The 7,865-nt window shown below is 38.1% G+C and overlaps 1 pseudogene across 1 annotated transcript; it reads left to right on the plus strand.

Moving 5' to 3' along the window:
* The first annotated feature begins 2,424 nt into the window (after positions 1-2,424).
* Positions 2,425-7,437, plus strand: LOC311619640 (17S U2 SnRNP complex component HTATSF1-like; annotated as a pseudogene). Its single transcript has 2 exons — positions 2,425-2,456; positions 5,809-7,437. The product of its transcript is annotated as a 17S U2 SnRNP complex component HTATSF1-like (transcript).
* The last annotated feature ends 428 nt before the right edge of the window (positions 7,438-7,865 follow it).

Here is a 7,865-nt window from a genome sequence, read left to right on the forward strand (position 1 = left end):
TGGAAAATGCATCTTCTCTTTTTTATACGTCTCAGTACTGCTATCTGTTCCTTGTGCAGAGCTCAGGAAAATTCCTCACTCTTTGCTGGATTAGAGGCACAAGGCAGCTCAACCTGAATCAGGCTACTTTAATACAACCAACATATTGTACTATTAAATATGTAGGACAATGAAGTCAACATAACAACCATTAAAATTCTAATATACATAACAGTTAACAAAAAAATGAGGTTAATTTAGAAGAAGTGAACTCAGTTGGCATTAGAAAAAGACAGAGTTTGAATGGGGCATGGAAGTGGAATGATGGAGGAATGATGGCTGGATAGTCACAATTTCATTGAAAAGTAACCATTAGCTAGAATTGTAGAATATTATGAATGAAAGAAACTGAGATTATTTGGTGTGCTTCCTTCAGTGCATCAAAGACTATAGAAGGGATAAGAGTCACCATTGTGCCCTATTCCTAATATCAGTTGAAGAAGCTGAGTTTAAGGATTATGTCATGCATACAAACCATTTACACAATTGGTCCTTTTTTACCTCTGAAACATGAAGTACTGGCATTCATGCTTTCATTCTATTGGTATGATTCTTCCTCCAATAAAGTTCTCCTTTTTTCTATTTATATTGATACTTAAACTTGTTTCTTCACACACACACACACACACACCAAGCAACAAGAACAAGCAACATTTTGCAACTTGGAGAAAAGCATTTATTCAAATCTCTGTACTACTCTCAATCCAACACCCTATGTAAACAGCATCTAAACTTTAGAGATATAGTTCCACCTCAATCATATTTGAAGCAATTTGCTTTTTAAAATCACAATATTTACATTTGCATTAAGATTCACAGTGATTATGTAGGGTTCCCCTGCCCCCCAAACATACTTTACTTCAGAGCTTATTCTGGGATTTTTCCCTGAGTAAAGGACATCTTCCCTTGGGACCTCCCAGGGCTGAATACTATTGGAACATCTAAATAAAAGTATTTTTTTTCTTTTTCTCATACTTAGTATGCTTGCCAAAACACAGAGCCCAGTCATGGAGATAATAGGTATGATTTTGGAGAAAGGATAGTACAAATCATTAAAAACAGAGGGAAGGCAGTGTACCTAATGGTAAGAATTATAGGCCTACATGCTAACTGATTACTAGTGACAATATTTTTAGCAAGTTACTTTATATCTCCAAGTTTCAGTTTGATCTATAAAATAACATCAATAAAAATAATAATGGGAGCAACAATGATAATAAAATTTCAAAAGGTTTGGGATCAGAATATATATGATGATTTATATGATACCTTTACGTAATGATTACTTGGCAAATAACTATTATTATTATTACCTCTTTGTAGATATATAGGAGTATAAATCGGTACACACACACACACACACACACACACACACACACACACACACATATATATATATATATATATATATATATATATATAGAGAGAGAGAGAGAGAGAGAGAGAGAGAGAGAGAGAGAGAGACTGAATGGTTTATAATGAAATAAACTGACATATCCATACCGATAAGCTTATATTGAAGCAAAAATGCAACCATTCATTCACATATCTTTTAAATGTAGGGTAACTACTTCAAATAAAAGATAGTTTTAGGTGAAAGAGTTAAATGTGTTGTGTTAGTACCAATTTTTAAAAACATATTAATAATTAGACTCCATGTGACATGAGTCCTAATAATTTATTGATCATAAAGGTAAAATATTAGTCTTTAAATTAGTGTCATTTTAAATTGTGTCAGCTAAGGTCTGTGTGCTATGAAATCCATAACATTTAAAAATATTTCCTCATTAGTGGCACTGTGGTTGTTATTGCTTTCACTCATGATCCTTGTTTACATTAATGAGTGTTACATCTATAATAAGAAAAGGGTAATATGCTAATTAGACCAGACTTATTCTGTACATCATTCTGGATATCCTTTCTGATGAAGCCTGGGCTGGGAGGAAGCTAGCCAGATCCTGGATGCCTGCGGGCGGCCCGGGGGAAGCCAGCTCAAGTCCCTGGTGCCTGTGGGTAGCCCAGGGGAAGCCAGCCAGGGCCCCAGGTACCTGCCGGCAGCTGGAGGAGGGAAACCCGGGTCCCGGGTGCTGGAGGAAAGCCGGGGCCAGCAGCCTGGGGGATGGAAGGCCTATGCTTACATGAATTTTCATTCATTGGGCCTCTAGTAAAGTTTAATATATGTTATTGCTCATTGTTTTTAGTCCTGTGGAAATGAGCAACATAACTTGTTGAAATATGAGGATCAAAGCTCAGATAACAAAGACTGTGCCTTAAAACACTTGAAGATAAGGCCAGGTTTTATAACTTATTTTTTTTATATAAAGGCCACATTGAGTTAATATGTGTTCATACATACACTCTATATTATCACCTTTTTTTAGTAGGATGAATGGCAGTAACAGGCATAAAGGGGAATGGTAAGAACATTATAACCTACAGTTATAATACACAAACCTTGCTCCAGAAAACATAACCATTACAGCCTTAGGGAGGGGGAGAATGTATTTTTTAAGACAAATGATTTTCTTCCATAATTTCTCTAGTTGTTCCCTGAATTATTTTAGCTATCTATACTAAAAAAATATATAATATGCTAATTAGACCGAATATCTTCTGGACATCCTTCTGGATGTCCTTCCTGACAAAGCCACAGTGGCTACAAGGGCTGAGATCCTGCAGCCATGGCATCTGGGAGAGCTAGTCCAGTACCACAGTCCCTTTAGCAGAGGCCGCGGGAGAAGGTACTGCAGGAGAAGGCAGAAGGGAGAAGGCCGGTGCCACTGGAGAAGTGAGAAGTGGCAATTAGGCAGTTAGGGTGATTAGGCCAGCAGGGGAGAGCAGTTAGGGACATCAGGCAGGCAGGCAGGTGAGTGGTTAGGAGTCAATGGTTCTGGATTACAAGAGGAATCCCAGATTGGAGAGGGTGCAGGCTGGGCTAAGAGACCCCCCTGCACAAATTTTGTGCACTAGGCCTCTATATAGCCAGCATTCTGGTTGCTGGGTATATATAGCCAGCAACCAGAATGCTGGAACGACCATCACAACCTGTCACTATGTCACTGTGATGCCCACTGAGGTCAGCCAACCCATCTTATAGGGGGATGGGTTGGCTGACCAACCACCCATGTTCCCTACCCCCCGCTGGCCCTGCCTCCTTCAATCACCCCTCCCCCCCAAATCTCCATCAGGGTGGGCCAGCCAGACCCTATCCATGCATGAATTCATGCACTGGGCCACTAGCAATGTTATAAAATGCCTACTAAATCTTGAAGCTGGAAACTTTTGTGAATTTTTCATTAAAAACAGTAATTATAGGTTGGCTGACATAACTCAGTGGTTGATTCCCAGTCAGGACACATGCCCAGATTGTGGGCTGGATCCCTAGTAGGGGTCATGTAGGAGGTAGTTGATCAGTGATTCTTTCTTATCATTGGTGTTTCTATCCCTCTCTCCCTCTCTGTGAAATTAATAAAAGCATATACAAAATAAAAAATAAAAATAAATACCTTAGAAAAATTGAAAGACACACCAATCATATTTTGTAGTGTCTTTAAGGGCAGGAAGCTAGTCTAATACCTCCTTCTCTCAACACTCAAATAAATATTCCTCTATGAAACTGAATATATGTTGAAATGTTTTTATTATTATTGTGTCAGAATAGAATCACTCTTTTTCATTTAAAAATCATGGATCTTTCATAGTTATATTAGGTTCTCATAGTCTTTTCATTTTAAAATAAAAATGTTCAAATATTTATGAAGTATTTTTGCATACTATGATTGATTCATCCTTTCTTATTTGTTGACTTCTTAAACTGCTTATATAAACGTTGACCAAATAATAAAAGTTGGCAACTGTATCCATGCAAACACATTTTGGGTTAAGTGGAAATATAATGGCTTTCCTACAGAGTATGAAGAGGCATTCTTGTAGCTACCTGATTTTATAATTCTCACTCATGAATAATACCAGTTCAAATCAGAGAGAGTAATGCCTCTTCTATATGCACAGCCCTAGCAGTAAGAGGATCCAACTGAAAGATGCTCATTGAAGAGAGTATATTTTCCCACCCACTGTTTTGTTTTGGTGGGTGTATGGAGCCTTTTATGCTTATAAAATAAATAACAGCTTAGAGTAGTGGTCAGAGCTGCTGGAGGCTTTCTGATGTATTTTGAAACTTCCTCCTCCACAAATAGAATCTAATTGCTAAAGAATGTTTTTAAAAATTATTTTCCTATAGAGTTTCTACCACATTGATTTTGAGTATTGTTCAGAGGTAAAGCTTAAGGCCCCTCTGATGCAGCATATATTTTGTCATTTTAAGTCGATCAGAAAGGGAACATATCTATCAAAAAAATAATTTCCTGTGGTTCCCAAATTAAATTCTGAAAACAAGTGAGGGTGTCTCTCCATTCTGGGAGATGAAATAAAACAGTCAAAGAGGAGAACTTTTTACCCAAGATTTGTGCAGGACGTTTTATGGCCTCCATTAGGCATTCAATAAACATTATGAAGGGTTTTATGAATCAAACTTCCAGGACACTGCAAAACAAGCTGGTCTTTCTGAAGGCAGAATCAGCCTTGCTTTAAAACCACACAGCTCAGCTTTTGAATAAACACTATTTATCCTTTGACTTGGAATTGAAGCAGATTTTACAGCCTTAATTCAGGGGTGCATACATCTCACTCCTAACTAGTACTTCTAGATGTATTAGCTGGAACTATTTGTAGATTGCAGATCATGCATATTTATTTAGCCGTTGTTACTTTGCATATAATAAGGAGCACATTTTAAAATACAAAGCAAAGTGTGTTCGGAAAGCCTGATCACAGTACCTTGCATGTTTGTGTCTGAGCTTAGTTTCTTTTCTTTATAACATGATCTTTAAGCTACTTCTGTGTACTACCTGAACATGAGTAACAGAAAATAGTTATTTCTTAATTCATGCCTGTGGGCATGAATTCATAAGGTTATGAATGAACTGTACAAGGTAAGTGATTGGCAAGAGCAGGGCTTCTCCTCCAATAAAATGTTTCACTGTTTTTCTTCTTGTGGTTTTAGTGTTGTTATTGTTTATTTTCTTAAAAGAAAATAAATAATATTGTTTATATTTTCACTTAGCCTGTAAGGAGTATTTATTCCAGGAAATACACTTGAAAGTCGAGAAATCTCTTTAGACAAAAAAAAGCCATCAGTTCATGATTATATTTTAGCCCATGACTGTCAATCATTAAAATTCATGTTATTATAGTTACTTCTAAACTCACAAAAAGAGCCCTTTGTGTGCAATGGCCTGAAAAAGCAATGTAATATGTAATTATGGTCCTTCTGAAAATGCTAATTACAGTATGAAGTTAAATATCCTCTCTCCCATGACTGGAACAGCCAGATGATTTCCCCCTATTTCACTTAGGGACACTTACTTTTGGCTTTTAGCAATGGACCCAAGTTGACTGAGAAGTTTAATAAACTTTATATAAATTCATACATATGCCGGGTGTGGCAACCAATCATATATTTTTAGTGTCTTATATATACTTCTCAAAAACTAATTTTCTAAGTAAAATCATAGTAGTATACAATAAGAAGTCAAATGTGAAGCAGAATTTTTAGAAGAAGATAAAAACAGCCGCAGGGCGACTGCACAGTCTGAGCTGGCGTCCATGGTTCTCAAGTTATTTCCCCAAGTTGCCTTGGAGCTGCAGTCATCTCAACTCCCTCATCTCTGCCTCTCAGCTCACCTGGGCTCTGCCTCTTGGCTAAATCAGCAATGTGAGTGGCAACAACTTGGATGGGAAAGATGACTTTGATGAACAGTTGCAAATACAAAAATTGTGCAAAGACACCAAGGACAGAGACACCCAGAAAAGTCCAGGTAGTGAAACCAATTCTTTCCGGCAGCAGCCAGTTGAAACCCCTACAAGTGGGACCTGGAGAAGAAGGCTTGGTTCTCCAAAATCACTGAAAATTTCATTGGTATATACCAGGCCAATTATGGCTTTTCTAATGATGATGGTACGTCTAGCTCTACTGCAAATGTACTAGATGTTAGTTCTGGGCCTGAAGAGGAACCTCCTCAAAGAAAAAATCCTTAACCCATTGATCCCCAGAAGAGGGGAGGGGGTGGGGAGAAAAAGGCAGAATCAGGATGGTTTCAAGTTGAAGAAGACAGAAATTCAAGTGTATTTGTGTCTGGTTTGTCTCCAATATTACACTGGATGAATTTATACCCAGTGGCCAAGTCTGGCGTTATGAAAAATCCTCAAACATCAAAATCTAAGGTCAAGCTTTAAAAAGATAACCAAGGAAATTTTGAAGGAGATGGGCTTTGCTGTTATTTGAATAAGGAATCTATGAATCTCACGTTAAAACTTTTGGATGAAGATGAAATCAGAGGCTATGTGTCGAGGTGGCAAAGTTTCTTTTGAAGGAGAAATATGATGGCTCTAGGAAGAAGTGCTAGGACTGCAAGAAAAATCTGTTTCTGCAACAAAGCAGTTGGAGTGGAGACCTGAGAGAATGGATGGACCATCCTGAATGTGCCATCATAAAAAATATGTTTCATTCTGTGTATTTTGAGGATGATCTGTTGGTGCTGAATGAGAAGATCAGAGAAAGTATTTGAGTGTTCAAAGTTTAGACAACTTAGAAAACTCTTTCTGTTTGAAAAAAACTCGGATGGCGTAGCCTCTGTGTCTTTCAGGAACCCAGAGAGAGTTGATTATTATATTCAAACCCTAGATGGATGGTGATTTGGTTGTCAAATCACTGCTCAAGTGTGGGATGGAACTACAGATTATCAGGCGGAGATCACAAGAGAAAGGGAGAAAAGGCTGAAAATATGGGAGTATTTCCTCAATACTCCTAAGGCCAATACAGGTCTCTGGCATTCAAACTCCATCTGTGCTTCAGAAAGGGCAGGGCCTTCCAGAGTAAGGCATTTTTCAGAGCATCCTAACACATCAAAAATGAATGCTCAAGAAGCTACAACTCAAATGGAATCTGAAGAACCTGTAGATGAAAAGAAGTTTGCAAAAACAGAAGATGGAGGAGAATTTTGAGTAGCCTCATAAAGTGGCTGAAGAAGGCTGCCCCAAGCGAGGGCATGGAGACCACCTTGAAATAGAGTCTGGAGAAGGCAGTCCCAAAAAAGAGTTGGAAGAGGATAGTCCTACAAGAGTCTAAAGTGAATGGCCTAGAAGAGCATCCAAAGAGAAGTGACTCAAAAATGATTTTGAAGAGACTGGCTTTGTAAAGGAGTCTGCAGTAGAGAACAACCCCCAACAAAGAGTCTGAAGAAGAGGAGTCAGAAAGAGAATCTGAAGAAGACTGCTTCTGAAAAGCTGCTGGAAGATGGCTCTGAAAAAGCATTTGAAGAAAAAAAGAGTTTACTGTGACTGGCTCTGACAAGGAGTTTAATGAAAAAAATTCTTGAAAAAGAGAAGAAAATGACTGGAAAAAAATCAGAATTTGAAGATGACCGCTCTGAAAGCGTTTGATGAGGAAGGCTCTGAGAGAGTTTGACAAAGAACCAGGTGAAAAGGAGGAGGAGAAGATACATATAAAAAGTTGTTGATGGTGAGTCTGATGAAAATAAGACAAAGCAGCCCTCCTTGTGTGGTTCAGTGGTTGAGCCTCAGCTCAGGAATCAAGATCTCACTGGTTGTGGGCCTTGCAAGAGGCAGCTGATCAATGATTTTCTTCTCTCATTGATGTTTCTATCTCTCTATCCCTATCCCTCCCCATATCTCTCCAAAAATCAATAAAAACATTTTTTTAAAACAGACAAAAAATATACAGATGAAAAAAGGGCTTAAAGATGCTG

The sequence above is a fragment of the Pipistrellus hanaki genome (genome assembly GCF_964339955.1).
Source record: "Pipistrellus hanaki genome assembly, chromosome: 3".
Lineage (NCBI taxonomy): Eukaryota > Metazoa > Chordata > Mammalia > Chiroptera > Vespertilionidae > Pipistrellus > Pipistrellus hanaki.